We start from the raw sequence: 13,801 nt of genomic DNA on the forward strand, positions 1-13,801 counted from the left end.
CCCAACTGTATTTAATTTCAGATAAATGCACAGGATGAAAGAGAGATAATGATGAATACATGTACGGCTGCTCTCATGCAGGCAGTGGTTCAGGATTCTCAGAGGAGGTGGCTCAGTGTACGTCCTGAAAAAGTAAATTGTCTAGGAGCCAAGCCATGAGTGAGTTCTGAAAAATCTCAGTTGAAATCAAACTCCTGAGGAAGGAAACACTTGCAAAAAGTACTGTGTCTTATGAGTTTGACCCTGATTATGGTTCTAGTAGTCTTTTTGTCAAAGTATCAGGCTTTGGACCTAAAAATATTGTTTCCCAGAAGGCTCAGTGAATGAAAGTTCTGTGCAGAATGAATAGGATGCACAAATGAGCTAGGCAGACATGAATCAACCTGTGATCTAGAAGGGCTGTCAACACCATCAAACTGAAGCAGGTAAATAAATAAACAGACAAGAATATGTGACATTACATTCATGTTGACTCTTTTACTGAAGCTGCATCAAGCAGAAGTCCTTGCAGGTTACTGCTGTTTCTCTAAAGGCATGAGAGTCCTTCTCTGGAGACTCAAGCTCCAACATTTCATCAGCAGCTTTGTGCATGGCATTCCTGCAATGGGAATATCAGTTTTTTTCTTGGCTGAGGACTGATATTGTCTCACCTGAACTTGAGGTCCTAGATCACGATCTCAAACTTTTCTCCTTGGAGCAGTGGAGCTGTTGATTTTTTTCCCCCGCTTTGGCCCCTGATTACTAACTTCAGATGCCTGGGCCTCACTGTCTCCCCTTCTACGGGTCCCCTTCCCCAGACAACAACCCAGAGTGTCACAGAGGATACTCTCCTTCGCCATGATGATACTACGTGGCTTGCTTCCACTAGATGCATTGTTCATAAATCTCCCTTCTTTCTCAGTCTTGATTTATTCTGTTGAACTGCCCACACATTAAAGAGCCAATGCATAAACACACAGAGAAACAGGATTGCACGTGTCCAGTTCACTTGCTAGCTTTATTAAATTCGGGTAATTAAAATGTTCGCTACATAGTCAACTGTACACTGTAATTTAATCCGTGCTGCTGCAGAAAGCTGTCTTGCCTACTACTCTCCACCTCCTATTGACTCTATGGAGCTAGCACAGACCTTCCAGAAACAACCCAGAGAGACCAAAAGCCCAGCAGATCTGTCCCCAGAATGAGCTTGGAAAGGCTCTGGAGAGACAAGACAACAGGGTGGCTTGATGTCACTGTGGTCTCTACAGATGGGAAGCCGGGGTCAACCCAATGCAACCCAACCAAACTGAACCAACATTGTACTTTCTCTCAGAGCTCGTAGGATTCAGCTTAGAAGTTGGTGCTCCTAAAGTGGTACCATAATGATGGGATTTTAGGAGAATGTGAGGGCACAGGGTATATGCAGAAAGATTATACTTCAGTACATTCCTCTTGTCAACATCTGTACCTTCCCATGCACATTCTCCTCCATTCTCCTCCTCTGCTGGTATTTCTATGTTTCTTCTCTCACTCCGCCTTTGTCCTGGAGTAGAGACGTACGAAATGTCTCTGTTGGCCGGACGAGCAGTGAAATGCCACCTGTGTGAGGTGAAAGCTGAAGGGATTTTTCGTGGTAGAAGCTGGGGCTGGGAGTGCTCACTCTGTAGCTGCCTGATACTGTTACCCCAAAGGCTTGCCTCCGGCTCAGGTGCCGCTGCCATTGAGAGCCCCCACAGCAGCGAGGCTGTCCTGGCCGGTGTCAGACATTGGAGACAAACCAGAGCAGGAGTGTGGGTAGCTGGGCAGAGAGAGGGACTGGATGGAGGCTGAGGGCATGAGACTGGTGGCCAAACCAGCTTCCCCTCCTGCCCTCTCTGCCCTCGGGTGCAGCGGGGTTTGCTGTGGGAGGAGGCGCCGCCAACATGGCGCAGGGGCTGAAGGGGCCCAGGGCCATGCTCCCCAGCAGGCTGGTGCCCCTGCGGTGGGACATGGAGGGCAGGGAGAGGCGAAGAAGGAAGGAGAGGCAGAAAGAGGCCCCCAGGGACCATGTTGGGGAAATGGGATTTTTATTCCTTTTGCTGGAACGGGGGCGTTGCTGGAGCCCGGCTAATGTCACCGGCGAGGCCTCTTGCGGGGCTGGGGATAGGCCGGGGGGCTGGAGGCCCTCCTCTTTCGGGAGTGCTGGGGACTGGAGGGGCTGTGGCTGCTGCCTGGGGCAGAAGGACCTGCTACCGCCACCTCCTCTGGCTCTTCCTGGGGTTGTTCATGCTCCACAGGGACAGGGACAGACGGGGAGCGGCTGGAATCCCTCTGAAGAGTGGCCTCCGGTGTTCTGAGGTGCTCCTCCATGTTGGAGTCTGCAGGGCTGCTGGAAGAGGCCGTGTGGTAGCCTGGCGTCTCCTCTCGAGAGCTGCAGGAGCTGGTGGAGCGCGAGCTGGTGGAACTGGGGCTGGTAGAGCTGGAGTTGGTGGAGCTGCTCGAGCTGGTGGAACTGGGCCTGGTGGGGCTGGAGCTGGTGGAGCTGCTCGAGCTGGTGGAACTGGGCCTGGTGGGGCTGGAGCTGGTGGAGCTTGAGCTGGTGGAGCTGGAGCTGGTAGGGCTGGAGCCGCCCACATTGCCATGGTCCTCCTCCTCCTCCCCGGCATGGAGGGAGTACAGCAGCCTTTGAGCCTCATCGCTGCACTGACGCATGATGACATTTATGAGCTCATGGACCAGTGTTGCTGTACGGTCTCCAAGGGCAGGCTGCACCCACTGGACCACGGCCTCCTCATTCAGCCCGTATAAACACAGGGCCTGCAAAATCAGTGTTTCTGCTCCCATTGCCAGCCACCACTGCCGCCCAAATACTGCCTCCAGCTCCTGGTGCAGCCAGGGCAGCACGGGGTTGAGGAGATCCTGGTGCTCCTGGAAAAGTCTTGCCCAAATGTTGGGCATGGCATCACCCACAGAAGCCCTGGCCTCTGTCTCCACTGCCCCCTGCTCTTCCTGGAGCACTGCCTCCTGGGGAGAGGACGCTGCGGGGTGATCGGTGCTGCTGTTGGCCAGGAGGTTGGGATCTCTGCCTGCCTGGCTGCTGTCCTCTGGTGACTCTTCGGAGGACACAACGGCACACTTCAAGTAGTCATTTTCTCCCCGTATGGAAAACCTGACCTCCTCCATTGGTCCTCTGCAGAGTGGGCAAAGGGATGAATCTTTTGCCCATCGCATGATGCATCCCAGGCAGAAGGAGTGGTGACATGGGGACACATAAGCGATGCTGTCCTCAGTATCATAGCAGATGGGGCAGCTCCACTCTGTCTCCATGGCCATGTCTGTGCTCTGTGGCGAGCTGGGGACCGATGGGGATGAGGAGCTGCTCCCCATCACTGGCAACAGCGCTGCCAAAGGGTGTTGTGTGCTGCAAAATAGAGAGAGGCCTGCTCAACGCCACCCACCCCGCGGGGACGTTTCCCCAACAGCTCACCTCTGCTGCTGAGTGCTGGGTGCACACTTGGCAGGAGCTGAGGCACAAGCCAGGCCGGCCCAGGCTCTGCCGGAACCCCAAGATAAGCAACCAGGGACATGAGGTCACAATCCACCACCACCAGGTCACCATCACCCTCCGTGACATGGTGGTGCCATCTGCCCCAACGGGCACACAGCATCAGTGAAAACTGATGAGTTCAGGCTGGATACCGGGGCACAACCTTCCCCCATGAGCACAGTCTGGCAGTGGGGGGCAGGTTGCCATATCTATGCCTGGAGGGTGGAGCTGTTGATTTTTTTTCCCCCCTTTGGCCCCTGATTATCCCCACAGCAGCGAGGCTGTCCTGGCCGGTGTCAGACATTGGAGACAAACCAGAGCAGGAGTGTGGGTAGCTGGGCAGAGAGAGGGACTGGATGGAGGCTGAGGGCATGAGACTGGTGGCCAAACCAGCTTCCCCTCCTGCCCTCTCTGCCCTCGGGTGCAGCGGGGTTTGCTGTGGGAGGAGGCGCCGCCAACATGGCACAGGAGCTGAAGGGGCCCAGGGCCATGCTCCCCAGCAGGCTGGTGCCCCTGCGGTGGGACATGGAGGGTAGGGAGAGGCGAAGAAGGAAGGAGAGGCAGAAAGAGGCCCCCAGGGACCATGTTGGGGAAATGGGATTTTTATTCCTTTTGCTGGAACGGGGGCGTTGCTGGAGCCCGGCTAATGTCACCGGCGAGGCCTCTTGCGGGGCTGGGGATAGGCCGGGGGGCTGGAGGCCCTCCTCTTTCGGGAGTGCTGGGGACTGGAGGGGCTGTGGCTGCTGCCTGGGGCAGAAGGACCTGCTACCGCCACCTCCTCTGGCTCTTCCTGGGGTTGTTCATGCTCCACAGGGACAGGGACAGACGGGGAGCGGCTGGAATCCCTCTGAAGAGTGGCCTCCGGTGTTCTGAGGTGCTCCTCCATGTTGGAGTCTGCAGGGCTGCTGGAAGAGGCCGCGTGGTAGCCTGGCGTCTCCTCTCGAGAGCTGCAGGAGCTGGTGGAGCGCGAGCTGGTGGAACTGGGGCTGGTAGAGCTGGAGTTGGTGGAGCTGCTCGAGCTGGTGGAACTGGGCCTGGTGGGGCTGGAGCTGGTGGAGCTGCTCGAGCTGGTGGAACTGGGCCTGGTGGGGCTGGAGCTGGTGGAGCTTGAGCTGGTGGAGCTGGAGCTGGTAGGGCTGGAGCCGCCCACATTGCCATGGTCCTCCTCCTCCTCCCCGGCATGGAGGGAGTACAGCAGCCTTTGAGCCTCATCGCTGCACTGACGCATGATGACATTTATGAGCTCATGGACCAGTGTTGCTGTACGGTCTCCAAGGGCAGGCTGCACCCACTGGACCACGGCCTCCTCATTCAGCCCGTATAAACACAGGGCCTGCAAAATCAGTGTTTCTGCTCCCATTGCCAGCCACCACTGCCGCCCAAATACTGCCTCCAGCTCCTGGTGCAGCCAGGGCAGCACGGGGTTGAGGAGATCCTGGTGCTCCTGGAAAAGTCTTGCCCAAATGTTGGGCATGGCATCACCCACAGAAGCCCTGGCCTCTGTCTCCACTGCCCCCTGCTCTTCCTGGAGCACTGCCTCCTGGGGAGAGGACGCTGCGGGGTGATCGGTGCTGCTGTTGGCCAGGAGGTTGGGATCTCTGCCTGCCTGGCTGCTGTCCTCTGGTGACTCTTCGGAGGACACAACGGCACACTTCAAGTAGTCATTTTCTCCCCGTATGGAAAACCTGACCTCCTCCATTGGTCCTCTGCAGAGTGGGCAAAGGGATGAATCTTTTGCCCATCGCATGATGCATCCCAGGCAGAAGGAGTGGTGACATGGGGACACATAAGCGATGCTGTCCTCAGTATCATAGCAGATGGGGCAGCTCCACTCTGTCTCCATGGCCATGTCTGTGCTCTGTGGCGAGCTGGGGACCGATGGGGATGAGGAGCTGCTCCCCATCACTGGCAACAGCGCTGCCAAAGGGTGTTGTGTGCTGCAAAATAGAGAGAGGCCTGCTCAACGCCACCCACCCCGCGGGGACGTTTCCCCAACAGCTCACCTCTGCTGCTGAGTGCTGGGTGCACGCTTGGCAGGAGCTGAGGCACGAGCCAGGCCGGCCCAGGCTCTGCCGGAACCCCAAGATAAGCAACCAGGGACATGAGGTCACAATCCACCACCACCAGGTCACCATCACCCTCCGTGACATGGTGGTGCCATCTGCCCCAACGGGCACACAGCATCAGTGAAAACTGATGAGTTCAGGCTGGATACCGGGGCACAACCTTCCCCCATGAGCACAGTCTGGCAGTGGGGGGCAGGTTGCCATATCTATGCCTGGAGGGTGGAGCTGTTGATTTTTTTTCCCCCCTTTGGCCCCTGATTATTAACTTCAGATGCCTGGGCCTCACTGTCTCCCAGCAACCTTCTACGGGTCCCCTTCCCCAGACAACAACCCAGAGTGTACCAGAGGGTACCCTCCTTTGCCATGATGAGACTACGTGGCTGGCTTCCACTAGATGCATTGTTCATAAATCTCCCTTCTTCCTGGGAGTCTTTCTCAGACTTGATTTATTCTGTTGAACTGCCCACACATTAAAGAGCCAATGCATAAACACACAGAGAAACAGGATTGCACGTGTCCAGTTCACTTGCTAGCTTTATTAAATTCGGGTAATTAAAATGTTCGCTACATAGTCAACTGTACACTGTAATTTAATCCGTGCTGCTGCAGAAAGCTGTCTTGCCTACTACTCTCCACCTCCTATTGACTCTATGGAGCTAGCACAGACCTTCCAGAAAATACATCAAAATTTATACCAGGTAAACGATCCATTTTCAAACTAATGCCAAAAGCAGGCAGGAAGAGCTTCAACAAGATTAGTTCCCTGAGGTGGTTTGTAGGAATCTCCCTGCTAGCACATGAGGACTGGTGGAAAAGAACTAGAGTCCATGGCTCCAAAGATTTATGCTAGATTAAATCACAACAGGGACTGGTCTCAGGGCAGAAAGCATCTTGATATCTTTAAAACTGAGGGCAGGCTGTTCAAGAGAATCTGTAGCTGTGCTATGCAGCACTGTGTGGCTGAGGAGGAATTGCAATTACACACATTAAAGATGTTCACTGAAAACAGAGAACACCACAATCTCATGGCCAAGGTCATAGCTGCAGATAGCATGAAATACTGAAACATAGGGAGGAAAAGCTCTGCCCATTATTGTTACCACTGAGGAGCTGGAAGGAGAGTCCCTGGAACAGCTGTGTACTGCAAAGCATGGTGCCCAGCAGGGTAACTGGAGAGGGGCCAAAGTAAATTGGTTAATGAGCTATATAGGTAAATCAGTTTGTTCAGGGAGAACTCAAGCCTGGTCCTCAGCTGGACCATTTCTCCTTTGAGAGGTGTGCCATAACTTGTGGAAATGGAAGCAGGCACACTAGTGGGTTTTTAGAGGTCTTGCCATTAATTGGGGGAAAGGAAGAAGGCAGCAAACCTATCTGACTTTTGATGAACCAAAGCTGTGCCTTTTAAATATTACAGACAATTTTGTAAAAAGAGGTGTTGTTAAAGCTGCCTCCCTCATTTCTTCATTTCATTTTTGTAAAAGTACTGGTAGGAAACGCATCATGTAGATTTCTAATGAAATGTACAAAATGTTCATAATTTTTCATAAAGTATTTTGTGTACTGCGCATCACTTTGTTACTGATTTTATTCTTTCTGTAATGTTTGGTAAATTCAGTAGATCCAAGAAGTGTTGCTGAAGGCACTCACCTTTTGCACTGTATGTATGGTTTTGTTAATTGGAATGTTAATGGACGTATACCTGGTGGCTTGGGCAACAGGATCATGGCATAAATCAGACTTAGAAATCAAATAGCTCAATGAAGACCCATTCACACCATCAGATGCCGTGATTGTGAGTATGCTATTGGCAGTTTGACAGTAGCAGAGACACTACTTGCTTTTGCCAGCTGAAAAAAAAACCCGAAACATTTCAGTCTTGCTGTGTCTTGAAAAAGGAGGGATGTTCAGTCAGAGACAGAATGAGTTTCTAGGCCACCAGGTGTTTTCCAGTTCCATGTACTTGAAGAATGGAATCTGACCTCTGAGAAGAAAAGAGAAATTGCGAATGAGCCTCACTTGCTTTTGGTTATTATTGCCCACTCTCTGTTCACCTCCAGAGCCCTAAAGCACAGTGTCGGCAGAACACAATGAGGAGACTGAAATTCTGGAGAAAAAATTGTGAAGAGCTGTAGCCTATGGAAGTCAGTCCCCACATAGACTAAATCTCCTCTAACAGGAATTATACAGGCCTATCACAAGCAGGAAATAAACGTGTTCTAAAACGACCAGAGTGTAATTGTGCCCTCATTTTCATGGAAGTTTTACCACTCATTGCATCAAGGCCAGAAATTGTCCTGACAAAGTAATTTCAATTATCACTGAAGTCAGAAAATTTCATGGCTCAAGTACAGAATGACCGGACCCATGGCTGAGAAGAAAGCAATCTATGCAACTGTTCCTCTTAAAAGTTTCATTCTCTCCATGTTGGAATTGACTGTTTCTGAGGGAGTTGAGAAGAGGTTTCGAATCACTGGCTGTACAAAGGCAGGCTCAGCTGCACCAAGGAGCTTGGAGTATGACATCTAACCACGGGTTGAGTTGGTTTTATGGAGGTTAAATCACTGGGGGATAAGCAGCTCAAGAAGTTACTGTAAAGTTATGTTAGTGAGGGTGAAAAAGAACTGCTGGGAGTCAGCACCTGTGGTGCACGCAGCGTGCCAGCAAGGCTGCTGGCAGGCTGGAATATAAAGGTGGCCTTCTGCTCTGTGAGAAAGGAGTGAATAGTAATTTCACAGGAAGGTTATTTGAAACAGTTGAGTCTTCTGTATGATTTCAAGTTACGCTGCACGAAATGGTACTGAGGGCATGACTCCAGATCCTGTTTTTCCAGGGATTCTCTCCAGGCTCTTCTGCTGCTTAGTTAAATGCTGTCATTGTATGAAGGGAGATCTCTTTTTCATGGTACAGATGAGTCTCTGGCCACTGTAGCATTTGGCATAGCAGAACATGAGGTTTTGCGATTTGCTTATTTCCAAACTACATGTACCATTATTTATATCTTTTTTTTCCTCCTAAGCATCAGATAGCCAGTCTGCTAAACTTACCTTAGCAGTTACCAGAAACTGATATTAATTCACTCTTAATTTAGAATATAGTTTTCCTAAACTTACTTGAAAGATTCATGTGGATAGCATGTCGTGGCAATATTCGTACACCGAATCCCTGGAAGTGGCAGAACTTAGTGCTTTTGAGTAAAATACATGCCAAAGCTTACCAGCTACTTTTGTGACCCATCTGGTTAGGGTCCAGATGGTCAAATAGTAGCATTACTGTTATTTGGTTTTATTAATACAATTTGAAGACAGGAAAACAAACTAGTGACAGTTCTCAATTTTTTTGCTGGAGGTAGGGTGCACTTAAAGATGAATATCTCTGAGATTTGTGGCTCTGGAATTTCTTTTGGAGGTGAAAGACAGCACGTTACGAAGATACATGATGAATGCTAAAATGCAAAGACTCAGTACACAGTGAAATGAAGGGACACAATCATATTAAGGACAACCCTCTTTCACCTCGACTTTTTAGCTATATATGCCTATTTATAAGCAAAGCACAGAGAGTAGGACATACTCAGGGCTCTGTGGATAACAGTAACACTGCAAAATGCCTCCTAAATCAGTAAAGCACGAAAAACTGTATTGGTGACTTCAAACAAGCAGTTTGCAAATGTTTAATATACTGTATTCAAATGCATATCCTTCACTGGGCTTAGTGGCACCTTCATTTCATTCAAATGGCCTGGCCCAACTGGAAAATGTTACTGTTCATTGCCACATTTGGGATGGATATTATTGTACTAAACTAATTGAAGCACCAGCTAAATCATCATGAGCTTGACAGTGTGCTTTTTACCCTATGCGATGGTTAGAAACAGGATATAATTCTCCTTAAATTAAGTTGCACACTACTCTACTAAAATCTCCACTAAAGAAAGGAATTTGCAAAGTATTTTGTCAAGCTGTTAAAACTAATAAAAGGATAAAAATATTTCAGTAAATATTAAATAATAAGTAGTAAATGGCTAAATTCTGTTTTTCATACCCAAATAAATTTCGATGTTTACTAAATTTGAAGTAAGGATTTCCATGGAAAGGTGGTGTGGAAGCAGTTACATGCACTCAATAACTACATATGCCTGAAATGGGTTTTGTTGTTACTGCTTTCATCACAGAAATTATAACTCAAGTTTAGAGTGCTTTATGGGCACATGGAGAGCACGTGGTTACCCAGCTGCAGATGTATGGCTTTGGGCATATTTTTTAGGTCATTTCTATTCCCAGAAAAAATGAGAAGTAAATCCTGCAAATTCATGATTCTAGGGAGGATTCTTCATGGAGACAAGGCTCTGGAGTTTTTAACTACAGCATGTTTACACAGGGTTTCTCATGGGTAATTGATTTATATTAGGTGAGTTTAGCTACGCCTTGTCTCCACTTGTTCACAATAGCATCACTTTCTGTTTGTTGTTTATGCCGAACTGATACCCTACGACACAACAATGTCATCTTTTATATTCCAGTGAAAAGATATTTTCCTTTTTATTCTCTTTCAGTAATACATGCTTATTTTTAGCAAAATAAACATTCAGAAATGAAAGATCACTGTTACTGTTAAGGAAACCATGTTGTTCGTTTTGGTTATGAGCAGTGTATTCATGAATACTTCAGCCAGTAATCTAATTTCACCTGGGTATGTGTAGGAAAACAGATATAATGTTTTGATCAGCAGCAGTTATGGGTCAAAGACAACCCTGACAATGATTTCCACCTGTTTCTGCTGTTACATTTCTGCTGCTGGATGGTAGGCCATTGCTTATGTACAGTCCCTGGAAGTTTTAGCTTTATTTGTATTACAGTATTCATATCCATTCATACAGTTAAAAGCTATTTATGTTATGTTGCCTGGTGTAGACAGGCTTTTTAATACACTACTATAGAACTGCAGCTGGTTAAAGACTGTATCTTATCCCTAAAATCAGCAGAGATTTTAGGGATGGAATAGAGTGCTACCAATCAGGACCAATCCCTAGGGATAGAGGTGACTCTGGACTTTCTGTGGCCTGTTTATCTTGTGCTCTCATCCTGGTGTCACACTTTGGAGCTTCTCAGTTGTTTTATATCTTGTTGTGGTTTAATCCGACCTGACAACCAGGACCACACAGCTGCTTGCTCACTCTTTCCAGGGGGCGGGATGCTGGGGAGAATCAGAAGAGTAAAAGTGAAAAAACTCATGGGCTGAAATAAAGAGATTTTAATAAGTAAAGAAAAAGCTGTGCGTGCAAGCAAAGCGAAACAAGGAATTCATTCACCACTTCCCATCAGCAGGCAGGTGTTCAGCCATCTCCAGGAAAGAGGGGGTCCATCACGGCAATGATTACTTGGGAAGAGAAAAGCCATCACTCCAAATGTCCCCCCCTTCCTTCTTCTTCCCCCAGATTTATATACCAACCATGATATCCCATGGTATGGAATGTCCCTTTGGTCAGTTGGGGCCAGCTGTCCTGGCTGTGCCTCTTCCCATCTTCTTGTGCAGCCCCAGCCTGCTCACTGATGAGGTAGCGTGAGGAGCAGAAAAGGCCTTGAGATCTTAGCAACAACTGAAAACACCAGTGCACTATCAATCAAAAGTATTTTTCATCCCAAACCCTAAGCATAGCACTGCACCAGCTGCTAGCAAAAAAGTTAACTGTATCCCAACTCAAACCATGACACCTCGTCTGTAAAGCTGGAGGGCAACTGCAAACAGAACTGTCCAGTTTAACTGTAATGTCTTCTGCAAAGTCTTACCTTCAGTGTTAAGTATCTACAAAGCCTGTTTCCATTTCTGTGCCCGTCCAATGCGTGTTTCTGTCACGTCAGCCCATCTTTGATTAGTTAGGCATGACTTTTTCCCTTTGTTGGAAGGAGGGGGGGAAATATGGCCTTAATAAAAAGACCAGAAACAGTTGCCTTCCCCTCAGCCTTATTCTGGGTGGGAAACTAAGAGATCAGAACTGAGTACTCCTGCCTGATGCACAGTCATCCTCCAAAAAAAATCCACTTGCTTTCCCACTCCCAATAAACTATGGGTGCTGTGGGTTTGTGGTGGGCATTTCCTTCCCAGCTCACGTGTTAATATGATAAAGTTGGTCACTCCTGGAAATTCTGAATAAAGAACAGTGAGCCACTCATGACTTTGTGGACAGTGACTAGCAGTTCAAATGTTTCAGCACAGTGTATCAACCACCACCTATACTGGCATAAAAACAGAAATAACAAGAAAATTTCTGGGGTTGCCATGAGACAGGAAGGTTGAGTGCAACCAGCAACCACCAGGCTTTACAGTCATTGCTTAAAGAGTTAAATTAGGTAACATTCAGGACCCGGTGGGACAAAATGTTCAGGGTCTCCAGCTGCTATGTTGTTTGTGATGTGGCTGCAAATGCCATGAGACCCGAGGCTTGGAGCAGGCTGGAAGAGCTGGCAGAGCCACATGGGCTTGTGCAGAACATGTACCTCCCTCCCACAGCCTCCCTGCACCGGGTCTCTCAGGGCCTGGATATTTCCAGACGTGGGCCAGCACTCTGGTGGGAGGGCATGGGCAAGCTCCTGGGCAAGAATTACAGGCTGCCACAAGTACACAGTGGTAAACACCTAGGTAAATAGAAAAATATTCAGCTAAATTTTGACTTGGGGAAAATTCCTTGTCTCTAGGTGAGCATATTTTTTACCAGGAAGAAAAAGCTGAAATATTGAGATATTTAAAAAATGTTTTCATTTGTGGTCAATTGAGTTGCATGATGGGTTTTTTAAAATAACGCATTTAGAAATTCTCTGCTGTTATTCGCAAATTACTTCAAGCAGGTTCTGGTTATCTGATATTTAATTATTCAAAACTATACAATGAATTATTTCTGTATGGGATTTATGGACAATTTACTCTCAGTGTTTAATATTCATACTGAGACTGGATCATTTTAATTGAATGCCTATGGCCTATGTCTTGCTGTATGCTTCTGTCCTTTGATTGCATAAATTCCTGAACTTGTGTATTTAGAATTTGTTTTTGTGGTGTTTTTTCTTTTTTTTAAATATCCTGTTTATTTGGAAACTTTTGTCAGTGAGCAAGTTCAGTAGCACACCGTGGAAAATGAGATATGTAGTGTGCTAAGCTGAAAAATTTAGCTGAAAATTATTTTTTTTCCCTATTCTAAGCAAATATTCTGAAGTATTTACATTTTAAAGGACTTCAGCCAAGATTTTTGTTGAATTAGGAAAGTAGCATGATGACTGAGAAATAACTAGAACCCTGCTGGTGTGTTTTGTTGAGAAATCTTACAATTTTCAGATTAGACTTGTTTTTTGGTGGCCATTGCTCCAAATCGACTCCCCTCTTTGAGTATACAGACCGAACAATTCAGTATCCATAACAGATCCATCTTGCAATGTGTATGTATAGCAGGTTAAATGATAGCTACTTTAAGTACAGGGAGGTAACATCAAAGGCTTCACAAGATTAATTTGCTGCTCTTTAAATTAACAAAAAAAACCAAACCAGAAATCACAGAATCACAGAATCGTAGTGGTTGGAAGGGACCTCAGAGATCACCGAGTCCAACCAACAACAAAAAAAAAAACCCCAAAAAAAAACCCACACAAAAACCACAAACCACCACCCACCACCTAAACACACAACAACAACCACCAAACCAAAAACCATCACCCACCCACACAGCACCCCACCACAAACCAGTAATCTTGGGCACTAGAGCATGCCCTGAAGAACCATGTCTACACGCTTCTTAAATACCTCCAGGGATGGTGACTCCACCACCTCCCTGGGCAGCCCATTCCAATGCCTGACAACCCTTTCAGTAAAGAAATGTTTCCTAATATCCAACCTGAACTTCCCCTGGCGCAACTTGAAGCCATTTCCCCTTGTCCTATCATCTGTAACTTGGAAGAAGAGACCGACCCCCGTCTCTCTACAGCCTCCTTTCAGGTACTTGTACAGAGCGAGAAGGTCTCCCCTCAGTCTCCTCTTCCCCAGACTGAACAACCCCAGTTCCCTCAGCCTCTCCTCGTAAGACTTGTGCTCCAGACCCCTCACCAGCTTCGTTGCCCTTCTCTGGACCCGCTCCAGCACCTCAATGTCCCTCTTGTGGTAGGGGGCCCAAAACTGGACACAGTACTCGAGGTGGGGTCTCACCAGTGCCGAGTACAGGGGGATGATCACTTCTCGGGCCCTACTC

This window comes from Calidris pugnax, unplaced genomic scaffold (assembly GCF_001431845.1).
Source record: "Calidris pugnax isolate Ruff unplaced genomic scaffold, ASM143184v1 scaffold216, whole genome shotgun sequence".
NCBI classification, from domain to species: domain Eukaryota; kingdom Metazoa; phylum Chordata; class Aves; order Charadriiformes; family Scolopacidae; genus Calidris; species Calidris pugnax.